This window comes from Squalius cephalus, assembly GCF_949319135.1.
Source record: "Squalius cephalus genome assembly, chromosome: 7".
Lineage (NCBI taxonomy): Eukaryota > Metazoa > Chordata > Actinopteri > Cypriniformes > Leuciscidae > Squalius > Squalius cephalus.
This window is the reverse complement of record NC_137128.1, coordinates 4,402,652-4,415,143: the sequence shown is the minus strand read 5'-3', so window position 1 is coordinate 4,415,143 and position 12,492 is coordinate 4,402,652. Positions and strand designations below refer to the sequence as shown.

Sequence of the window (12,492 nt, the reverse complement as noted above, 5' to 3'; positions counted from 1 at the left end):
CCTTCCCGCCTGGGTAACTCTAGTAATTTCTTCGCTGATCTTCACTTTTGTTGTCGCGTGTTTTCTCAAAGAGCTCCCCCTACAGCTGTGGGCCGTATATTTCACAACACAGTCGTAAAAAAAAACTCACTTGAGGCACCCTCCTCCCCCTTTCTACCACTGCTCATGTGCATATGTTATTATCGTAGCCGGCCAACTTTGTCGTGTGGAGCTATGTCTACCGAGGTGGGCAATACATCATACACAGTATCATGGGATGTGTTTATGTCGAATTGCCGTAAAGCAGTTCGTGTTTCTCGCTTCTCGTTCTCGCTTCTCACAAGACTTCCAATTTCTATCTTGCCGGGACGGTAGTCCCCAAGTTGCAAGGTTGGTTTTCCGCATGGGAATGCTGGGGGGAGCGGGGAAAGTCACCAATATCACCAGAACAGGTTGTTTAACCATCCAAATTATTTCTAGACAGTTTTATTAAGTTAAAAAAGTTGCCAAGTTCTCCTTTAAAGGAGGAATACCTCAGAACGGAAAGGCAAAGATGGAAGAAGAGGGTGGAGGAAGGGAAGCTAAAAAAAAGCAATGACTTGAATGAAAGGGAAAAGAGAAGTCAGAGAAAGGCTTGGAAACATAGACAAAAAGTATCAAGAGAACGTAAGAGAAAGGGCTCAGATCACCTAGAAACTCCCCCAAACAGTCCGGTGGATCAGGCCATACACGATCCAGCTCGGAGTAGGCAGGCTAAATGTTTATCACAGTGCTCAGGATTGTTATTTTTTGGACCAAATAGTTAAATAAAGTTGTTAAGCAAGAAGCCATTGACTTGAGTTGTATAAATTTTGGAATTGTATGTTGTAATGAGGCCACTGTCACCACCGTCAGATTAGTGTCACCACCCTCAGTTCTAAAGTCACCACCGTCAGAGGGAGTTTTATTTGTTTTAAATGAATATGCTTACAATATGTTTCTTCAGTGCTGTTGAGTTATTAAAGTAATGGTATCTTTTAATACAAAAAATATGTTTGTTAAATAAAAAAACATAACTTTTTCTATTTAGGCTTAAAGTAAACGTTGTATGATGTTAGATCTTTTAAAGGAGTACACGTGAAACAGTATAAAACATGAAAAAAAGTGAATATTTAACACTTAACAGCAAATATGTGTACTAAGAATGCCAGATAATGATTTAAAAACTCTAAATACATATTAGACCAAATAAAAAAAAAATGATTTGCTTTTTATTGTGTCTGACGGTGTTGACAAAAACAAAGTAATAACTGGAAAAACGCCTATTTTATGAAAAAAATACAAAATGAGGAGGTTGCACCGATATATTGCTGAACAGCCAAGACCTTGGTCAATAATAATATATCTTCAGATTTTGTAATTTTACTAACTTTTTATTTTCAAAATTAAAACCTGTTTTATCCAAATTCCCAAGAATCAGTGTAATATGTTAAATATAGTATGTTTTGTCAATGTAGGCAATATTCAAAGTAATGAATCCTTAACTTTGAAATATGTATGATAAAATGTATACTTTAGTTTTTGCCAAGAAAGATTACACTTGAATTGTTGTTGTAATTGTAACCTTTTTAATAAAAAAATATATATTTACAAGGTAGATGTAAACAAATTTTAAAAGGTAAATATAAGCCTTTTCTTTAAATAATTTTTATTGTGTTTTATTATTGACAAATTTGGGGAGAGGATAAATATTCCAAAACTGAAAATACAGTATGAGAATTAACTGCACAATTACTAGACATGTTTTCCTTGGATATTATACAATTTGCAAGCACAATTTGTGAAAAAAAAAAAAATATTGGTAGAATATATATATATATATATATATATATATATATATATATATATATATATATATATATACTGCTCTTGCATTCTTTCTTGTGGCTATAGGTGACACACCTGAATGAATGGCTCATTAAGTATGTGGGCCCCATTGTCTCCTCAGGTGTGAATCACTAAATATGCATGATGGTGTTGGATTGTTGACGCCCTTTGCGCATATGACCTTTCCAAACAAAAAGTGTTTTACAAGATTTAAATCAATGTATTGTGTTATGTCAATGATTACGCAGGATGATTTTCACATCATTTTGAAGAAAAACGACATCCATTAGTCAAAAGTCTTATTGACACATATTTAGTATGTGTTTTGTGGCCTTATTTCAGAAACTTTAGTTTTTAGTTTTTTCAATAACCATGCATAAACATTATTCTCTCAAAAATACAAACATGTACAGTACCAGTCAAAAGTTTGGAAACGTTACTATTTTTAATGTTTTTGAAAGAAGTCTCTTATGCTCATCAAGCCTGCAGTTAAAAAAAAACAAAAAAAAAAAACAGTAATATTATGAAATATTATTTCAATTTAAAATAATGGTTCTCTTTTTTAATATACTTTAAAATGTAATTTATTTTTGTGATGCAAAGCTGAATTTTCATCAGCAAGTACTCCAGTCTTTGGTGTCTTATGATCCTTCAGAAATCATTCTAATATGCTGATTTATGATCAATGTTGGAAACAGTTGTGCTGCTTAATATTTTTTTTATAACCTGAGATACTTTTTTCAGGATTATTTGATAAATAAAAAGTTAAAAAGAACTGTATTTATTTAGAATAGAAATCTTTTGTTACAATATACACTACCGTTCAAAAGTTTGGGAACAATAACTATTTTTTTTGAAAGAAATTAGTACTTTAATTCAACAAGGATGCGTTAAATTGATAAAAGGTGATGGTAACGATTTATATTGTTAGAAATGTTTTTATTTTGAATAAATGCTGTTTTTATGAATAAATGCTGTTAACGTTTTACTCATCAATGAATCCTGAAAAAAGTATTCCAAAAAAAAATATTAAACAGCACAACTGTTTCCATCATTGATAATAACTGAGTATCAAATCATCATATTATAATGATTTCTGAAGGATCATAAGACACTTGAGTAAGAGTACTTGCTGATGAAAATTCAGCTTTGCATCACAAAAATAAATTACATTTTAAAATATATTAAAAAAGAGAACCATTATTTTAAATTGTAATAATATTTCATAATATTACGTTGTTTTTTTTTTGTTTTTTTTTTAACTGCAGGCTTGATGAGCATAAGAGACTTCAAAAACATTAAAAATAGTAACGTTTCCAAACTTGTGACTGGTACTGTACATGCATGTTGCTCACATATCATGCTAGCCCTGTTTGTGCTAAATAGAGTGTAATTACACCTTTGCCATTAATATGTTTATAAGCAACTGAAAAAAGCACAATTGTCAGGGCATGTCAGAAAATCTCAAGGACCCAAAAAATCCCTCAGACCCCTGAGGGTTAACGTATGCTCCTGCAAAGCCTCATTGATGTAGCCTGATATTTTCCATTATTAAATGTATTCAATTTAATTTCAGTAATTTCAGTATTGTGATTATGAATTCGTTCAATGTTTCATTTGAATTGATCTGCTACAAGCTTTCAATTACGCAGATTACGCAATAGAAAGAATAAACTGACACTTTGCAAAGTCTGTGATTGTTGCGCCTAATTTATGTTGCTTTGAACTTTTTTCGTTTTGTACCGTTTTAATTGGTCAACTTAGCTGCAATTTCTTTGGCAATACAAATTTAAAATGTTGCAAGAATAAGATTCCGTGTTTCTACGGAATAAACTCTAAACTTGATGCAACCCTGTTTTAAATAAATAAACTGTCCCGACACTTTATTTATACCTTGAAATGTTTGATGGGGTTTCAAACTTAATTAATTTAGTGTTCTCTTACATTTTAATTTTTTTTTTTAATTGAAAGCAATACTGTATTGAAAGTCTTCTCTTTTTTCAATCTGTTTTGAAAAATGTCTTCCGTTGCTATGGCCGGATATCACTGTAAGTCATCTCAATTTCGTGAATGATTCACAAAACGATAATTCAGCAGATTAAAGACGAGCTTCATAATCTTCATTTTTTGGTGCGATCGGCTGACAATCTTCCTTCATTCCTTCATTCTTCCTTCAAGTTTTGTCATCTGTGCAAAGATAGCAAAATTGGTGTGGCCCAGATCTGGCCCACACTTGACACTTTCATCTGGCCCACATACCGCGTGGAATGATGGCATTTGGGCAGTCCGCTCCTGTTTGCCAGATTTGGGCCACAATTAAGCCATAACAATGCCGCATGTCAGCCGTAAAAAAAACAAATGAAGCTTAACTGGCCCATATCTGGCCCAGATACCAAAGTTGATGAAAGTGTCAAACAGGCAAACAGGAGCGGACCGCCCAAGTGCCATCATTCCATGCGGTATGTGGGCCAGATGAAAGTGTCAAGTGTGGGCTGGATCTGGGCCACAGTAATTTTGCTTTCTGGGCCAGATGTGGGCCAGTTCTGCTTTATTTGTTTTGTTTATGGCTGACATGCGGCATTGCTATGGCTTAATTGTGGCCCAAATCTGGCAAACAGGAGCGGACCGCCCATGTGCCATCATTCCACGCGGTATGTGGGCCAGATGAAAATGATGGCACTTGGGCGGCCCGCTCCTGTTTGCCAGATTTGGGCCACAATTAAGCCATAGCAATGCCACATGTCAGCCATAAACAAAACAAATGAAGCAGAACTGGCACAAATCTGAGCCACAGTTCATTTTAATTCGGGCCCAGATTCGACACCTTGTATGTATACCTGAAATGATGGCACGGGTGGTCCACTCCTGTTTGCCAGATCTGGGCCACAAGCAGGCCATTTGTTCAGCCACATATTAGCCAAGAATTAACTAAATAAGCCTTAAATGTGTGTTTTTGTGTGTGCATGCTGTGCCATTAAAACTTTGGGAAACTCAGTGACTGAATATCACTGACACTAAGTGAATTCTGCATCAACAATATCCAACATAGAGAGAAGAGAAATGTAAAAATGTCCCGTCTTTATGTTAAGATAAGTTACAACAGATGATTCAAACACATTTCTGAAAACATTTGCATCATTTATTAATATTGCCAAAGAACAACCCACTGCACGTTTACATTTTCAAAACTGGAAAGAAACAAAAAAACAAACCAAAAAAAAAAAAAAACAACAATAAACAAACACAAAATATATGCATAGAAAGCATAGTAAAAACTAAATAAAAACAAAACAAAACATGTTTCCAGTAGCCTTGGTCATCCAAAAAAACAAACAGACAACACAGAAGTTAACACACTACAACACCTTGGCAAATGGAACCATCCAAAATTATAGAATTTGACCTCCTTGACTTGGCCATCTGCATCATGGCAATCTTGCAAGCCTTTATTGGATACACAAATAAAAAAAAACAGTTGACTCAGTAACAGAACGCTGATAATACAATAGTGTTGAAGTACAAAACAAACACACACACAACTACTTAGAAGCCAAATTAAATAAAAAAGCCCTAAACAAAATATAATTAAAAAATAAAATAAATAAATACAAAACAAAAAAAGCAGGCACTGTAGTGAGAGATGCGTTCAGGAATTACCTGTGTCTATACACCGTCTATTTACTAATAGTGAAGCTGCAAGTTTTAAAAACTTTAAAAACGGCTGTCTCTGTGCTTTAATCAAAGCAGCACATTAATACTGAATGGTGAATAAATGGACTGGAACAGTCACATGGTTACAGTCAATCATTGTTTCATCATGTTAGTTCACAGTGCATTAACTAATGTTAACAAATACATTAACAAATACAACTTTTGATTTTAGTAATGCATTAGTAAGCATCACAATTAGCATTTACTACGATTGATAAATACTAGGGGTGGAACGGGACACAGAAGTCATATGGTTCGGTTCATACCTCGGATCGGACATCAGAGTTCGGTACAATGGAGGGAAAAGCAAAACAAAAATGTAGAAGGCAATTTTTTTTTTCTTGTGCATGTCTGTAGGCTGTACCACCAAAGAAAAATAAATGTCTTAAAGGAGAACTCCGGTCAATTTTAAAATTCAAATTCGGTTCATTTTTTGGTAAATTTGGAGTGCCGTCAGTACAGAGAACAACGTCAAAAATCGGTGTTGCCTACACCGTGTTATCCTCTTTTTAAAATTTGCACCCTGTTGACTCAAATGGGGCAAGTTTTAAACCTGCTTTTAGCCTCTTAACATCCTTGATGTGTCATTACAAGTGCACAGCCATGTTGAGTGATTCCTTCAGAAAGAACACAGTGAATCTGACTGCAGTAGATGTGAAAGATATGAATAAAAGTGATGTTAATTCAGCCAGCGCACATACCTGTATTTACATCCTGTTTTCGGTCGAAGTCCACAGTAGTCGATTGTCGAGTTGCTTAGTTACCTATGATCACGCGAGAGAGAGAGAGAGAGAGAGAGAGAGAGAGAGAGAGAGAGAGAGAGAGAGAGAGAGAGAGATTTTGGTTGGGTGACAGTTCCCAGCAAACATTTGGACGTTTAATGACCGTTGAAAAGACGTCCGACAGAGACGTCCCGTCATGGTTGAAAAATAGTTCCAAAATGGAAGTTGAACCGACGTCTTTGACGTCGTCTGGCCGTGAATTCCACGTCTTTTCTGACCGTGAATTCCACGTCTCTTCTGCGCGTCCCTGGACGTCTAAATGCGTCGTCATATGTGTTTAAATGTGTTGCTGCATAATTTAAGTGTAAATATAAGCCTGCATATAAAATAATCACACACCTATTGTGTAACATCGTGAAAGGCAATCAAGTCTTGAGGTTTACACATCTTGACAAAGGTTCTAAAAAGGTCCAAAATTGGTCCAGTCAGACCTGAACGTCAATGAAAACGTTTTAATCACGTGTACATCAAAAACAATAACACATTATTTGTGGACATAAGCAAAAAAGAAGCATGTTCTGATTAAGCACAACATTTTATTGATCTTGAACAGCCAAAATTTCTCTTTATTTTTTTCAATGTTTAACATTTCGTGAGCTTAGAATTATAAGGTTCTATCTCCACTTTGGTCGAAATTGAGTTTTTGACAATCTGATCCATTAGGTGTTTATTAATGCCTGTGTGGTGTTATTTTTGTAAAAAAAAAATTTGTTAGTAGTTATTAATAAAATAAAAAGGTTCCATCTCACAAAACATAAACCGAGTTTAAAAACTTTGATCCTCAATAAACTACAATAAACGGAGATAGAATCTTATAATTCTAAGCTCTCGATTTGTTAACCAAACTAAAATACCAATTGCAAAATACTGAATTATTATATAAAGATAGTTCACCCAAAAATGAAAATGATGTAATTTACTCACCAAATTCCAAACCTGTATGAGTTTCTTTCTTCTGCTGAACACAAAAGAAGATATTTTGAAGAATGTTTGTAACCAAGCAAATAGAGCATCCACTGACTACCATTATTGGAGAAAAAATGATTATGGTAGTTGATGGGAAGCGACATCTGCTTGGTTACAAACATTCTTCCAAACATCTTTGTGTTTAGCATAACGTAGAAAGGTATACAGGTTTGAAACATGAGGTTGAGTAAATGATGACAATTTTCATTTTTGGGTGAACTATCCCTTAAACACATTGTTTGGCTCATTTTTTGTATCCACCACCCCCAGCTCTTCCTGGAGCGTGTTTCAGGTGTTCTGCCATTGCTGCATCAATTTCAGTGTCTGTAGCATGTGGGCTCCACCTCTTCACAGCATCTAAGGGAAGAGAATATATATTTTTTAAAATAAATAAAATTAAAAATTTGAGGTAAATGACATGCACTTATTTTCAAAATATTTTTATAGTCTTCAGCTAAATTTAAAAAAAAACATGGAACAAGATGAATGAATCATGAATGAAACATTAGAAAAAGGTAATCAACATGCATTACATTTTATTTTATTGTATAAAAGATGTTCTGCTTTAAATTGGTGTTAGATCAGTTGGGGGGGGCGGGGGGAACAGCATTTGCCCCCTGCCTCTTCAATACCACTGTGGTGCCCTTGAGAAAGACCCTTAACTAGGTGTGTAACAGTGAGAAAGTGAACAGGGCATTTCTGATAAAGACAGGTGGGCTGTGATGTCCCCTGAATAGACATGTTTAGCAATTCTAAAATTACAAAATATTTTTAAAGCAGTTACTGAAAACATACATGTTCAAATCCAGCTAAACATTTCATTCTACTTCAGATAATTTACTTTCTGAAAGAAACTCTCAAAAGGCTACATTAATAATTTACAGTAATAAGTAATAACTTTGACTGTATCATTAAACATACTTTATACTATGGTATACCGTTCAAAGTAACTTTTAGCCTACTAGCTAATTTTAGCCAAACTCAGTTAGCCAATTTCAGTTGACAATGTGGGCATCATTTCTTTCGGTTCATTCATGTCAAACAAGTAAAACTCTAGCACGTGAATCTAATAATACAAAATGTACGTACCCAACAGTAGATTTCTAATAATATGGGCCTCAATTCCTCCTCTCTTCGTGGTTGTTCAAACTTCAGTGTTCCGGAGTGAGTCTATGGGGAAAACGCGTTAACATCTCGTGAGATAACCTATCGCGGGATTTGGTAATGTCGGGAGATCTTTTGTTACGTGACCAGATATATTTCTGTTTTACATATGCATACATTCCATAAAAAAATAAAAAAATAAAAAAAACACAACGTATACATCAGGTAGGCTACAGGTTGAAATAATGACTAAAATGCAGAGGCTTTGCATTCACTTAACCACACTGGGAACTGTGTGATTATAATTTATTTAAACAAGATAAAGTAAATATATTTACTTTGTATACAATGTATTTCATAAAGATAATTCCTGTTTTTTTCTGTCTTGCTTGACTAGACGTGTAAAAGACATCAGTGGACGTCTATTCACAGCCTTGACGTGTAAAGGACGTCAGTGGACGTCTTCACAACCTCTTAAAAACTACTTGGGCAATTAAATTAATTTTTGCAGTATTAACCATGCAAGGATTAAGCACAGCTTTTGCATATTTCACAAGGATTCCATGATGGAGGGTCATAATGGACTATAAATGCACGTGTAAAAGACGTCGCCAGGTGACGTCCTCTCACCCGATACACTATATATTGAACTACACGTAGCTAAAAGTCAAAATAACAATTATACATGCAACCCCAGAGAACTGTAGACATGTACAAATGACATTACAAGGAAATGTTCTGTGTTACATATTTTTACCGATTTATGCCGTCATACCGCGACTATTTTTGGCCAGGGACACGACGTTGCCGTCGGACCAATGTTTGCTGGGTTGTAGGTTACAGTTTGACAAGAGTTTACAGTTTGACAAAAGCACAATGTTGTGTTTTATTGCGAGTGTACACAAATATAAGTAAACACTTTGCAGTTTGAATGATGTCCTGTATGAACAAAATGATGGAGTATGTTTTTATGTTTCCACTGTTCGATCGCGCCCGCGCCTCGATCTCTCTCTCTCACACATGCAAGCACACAACATATTCCAGCATTGCAATCTTGACATCGCAGCCTGTTCATTATAGACACAGAGCTTCAGAGCTAAGGCGGAGCTACAGATTAGGTGTCCCTAAAGAACCTGCGTATTTAACAGTACTGTACTGTACTGTAGAAGAATTGTTCATGCCACATGTTAACTAAAGTAGTTAACTAATGTTAACTTGTAAAGTGTTACAAATGGCTACACCTTGCAGCCAATCAGAATAAAGTATTCAGACAGACCATGGTATTATACACATCTAGCAAAAACACAATGTAACTGACTTACTGGTGTCTTGGACCCTCCTCCGTTTCTCTCTTTCTCTTCTCCCTCCGTCTCGGTCACTTGCAAGATGAAGCCATATTTTAACAAATGATTCGATCTCTTGATCGGTGGCTGCAGCTGTCAGTCTGTTGTTTCTGTCAGTTCCTAAAAAAATATAACATTGTAAATGGAAAAATGGAAATGGAAATCACATTATGAAATAAATGTTTATCTCCAACACACATTGGCCACAATTATTGGCACCTCTAGATTTTGTTTATGAGTAAAATATCTCAGAAGTATATTCCCATTAATATTTACCTTTTTTAGCACACCAGGGGGTCTAGGAACATGAAATTGTCCAGCTATCACTTCTTGTTTCACAGGAGTTTAAATATGAGGAAACACAAAGGCCAAATTCCCTTAATGATCCATCACAATGAGTAAAACCAAAGAATATAGTTCTGATGTGTATTAAAAGATTGTTGAACATCACAAAATAGAAAGTGGCAGTAAGAAAATATCTAAAGAATTGAAAATCCCCATTTTGACCATCAGGGCAATAATTAAGAAGTTATAATCAACTAATGATGTTACGAATCTGCCAGGAAGAGGACGTGTATGGGATGATTATAGTATCAATAATGACACGTGCAAGCACACTTATCAATGAACTTCATACATGTTGCAGAAATGTTTTATCCATGCCTTTCAACTTGCGTGTGCAAAATTCAAAATTGAATGAATGTGAAGCAATTTGTACAAATAGAGACATTTTTGTGAATACAAATGTTTTCCTTTGTATTAGTGTATCATAATTTGCGCATGCAACACAGAAGATGTGCATGTGTGGATCAGGTGACACGCGTTCATTCATTGACCTCTTTTCTGAGTCGATCTCATTTGATTCATTTGGATTTTGAGACTTTCTTTTCGCGGTTTTTAAGCATTTCACAACCCACACACAAACAACTACAAATGAATAGGCCTGGTGCTAATTATTAATGTGTGCACAACTACCCATCTATTTGACAAATTCACAAATGTGCGTCACTACATTTAAACTAATACAATACAACTTGTGTGTGCAAAATCCAAAATCACATGAATGTGCAGCATTTTGTACAAATAGAGACATAGTTGTTAATACAAAACCTCGATTTTAAATTAATGTAGGCCAGAATTTGTGCGTGCAACAAGTAAGATGTGTATTTGTGGATCAGGTGACACGCGTGCATTCATTGACTCGTTTCTGAGTCGATCCTATTTGATCAGGGGGGCATGGATTTCTATTATTTTGAAGGTACCCCCGGGCGCCGCCATTGGCTAGCGGACCCCCACCTGCTGTTAGCATCCCATTGACTCCCATTCATTTTGGCGTCACTTTGACAGCGAATAACTTCACATCTGAGGCGTTTAAAGACTCCATTTGTCCATTATTTATTTCTAAAGAAACACTAAAATGTATAAAAGGCTTCATTACCTTGTAGCTTACGTTATGGCCCCGTAGAAGCAATTTTTGTAAAAATAGGCTAACGATTGCGTCATAGCCACGCGACTCTCTGTCGCACAGTAGAAAATTACCGTATGGACAGGAGGAGAAGCTCGCGGGGAATCGGGAGGACGTGGAGGCAAAATGACAAAGTAATTAATCAAAACACCTACTAAAAGTTGCTCCTGCTCATGGACAGCTCCTACTCACACTCACCGTCTCTGCAAGTTTCGGAAGGGAATGATTCAGATTTCTCTCGGCACAGCTACTAGAAGACAGACGGTTTGCTCACGTCACATCTACGTCGTCAAGCTCAGTTTGAGTCTGTGCAGTACGCTCGACCATCAGGAAGTAAGAGTTTCTAATTGGCTTCACTTTGTCTCCGTTGAATCTAATGGGGTCGCTGTGTCCATTTCTTTTACTGTCTATGCAGGGCCGGAGTGGGGCCACTTTTCAGCCCGGGAGTTTCAGGCCCAAGACCGGCCCACTTTTTCCATGGTGGAATTCCAAATTAGCACTTTTTTTTAAATGAAGCAACAGTTCAGCTCGTACTATTGTGTAGTTTGTATTAATACCATGGGTTAACAAATGATGTAAAGGTTAAATAATAATTCACTTAGACTTTATAAGAAGCATAAGAAGCAATTGCAACTTTTTCACACAATTCTGACTTTATATTTCGCAATTCTGACTTTATAACACGCAATTGCGACTTTATTTCACGCAATTCTGACTTATATCTCACAATTCTGACTCTATATCTTGCAGTTCTGACTTTATAAGCAATTGCGACTTTATATCATGCAATTCTGACTTTATATCTCACAATTCTGACTCCATATCTTGCAGTTCTGACTTCATATTTCGCAATTCTGACTTTATAACACGTTTTATGACTTTATATCACACAATTCTGACTCTATATCTTGCCGTTCTGACTTTATAAGCAATTGCGACTTTATTTCACGCAGTTCTGACTTTATATATTGCAATTCTGACTTTATAATAAGCAATCGCAACTTTATTTCACACAATTCTGACTTTATATCTCGCAATTCTGACTTTATAACACACAATTGCGACTTTATATCACGCAATTCTGACTCTATATCTCACAATTCTTTATAACACGCAATTGCGACTTTATTTCAGGCAATTCTGACTTTATATCTCACAATTCTGACTTTATAACATGCAATTGCGACTTTATTTAAGGCAATTCTGACTTTATATCACGCAATTGCGACTTTATTTCACACAATTCTGACTTTATATCTCGCAATTCTGACTTTAT

At 35.6% G+C, this 12,492-nt stretch overlaps 2 protein-coding genes across 2 annotated transcripts in view; both read left to right on the top strand.

Annotated features, from left to right (window-relative positions):
- LOC307161627 (NACHT, LRR and PYD domains-containing protein 3-like) overlaps positions 1 to 12,492 on the top strand; it is a 177,691-nt gene that overhangs the window by 142,561 nt on the left and 22,638 nt on the right. The gene's annotated exons all lie outside the window — the stretch shown is intronic.
- The window catches only part of LOC307161253 (NLR family CARD domain-containing protein 3-like), a gene marked incomplete at its 3' end in the record, with an annotated part of 52,667 nt that overhangs the window by 24,378 nt on the left and 15,797 nt on the right, over positions 1 to 12,492 (top strand). The window lies entirely within an intron of this gene.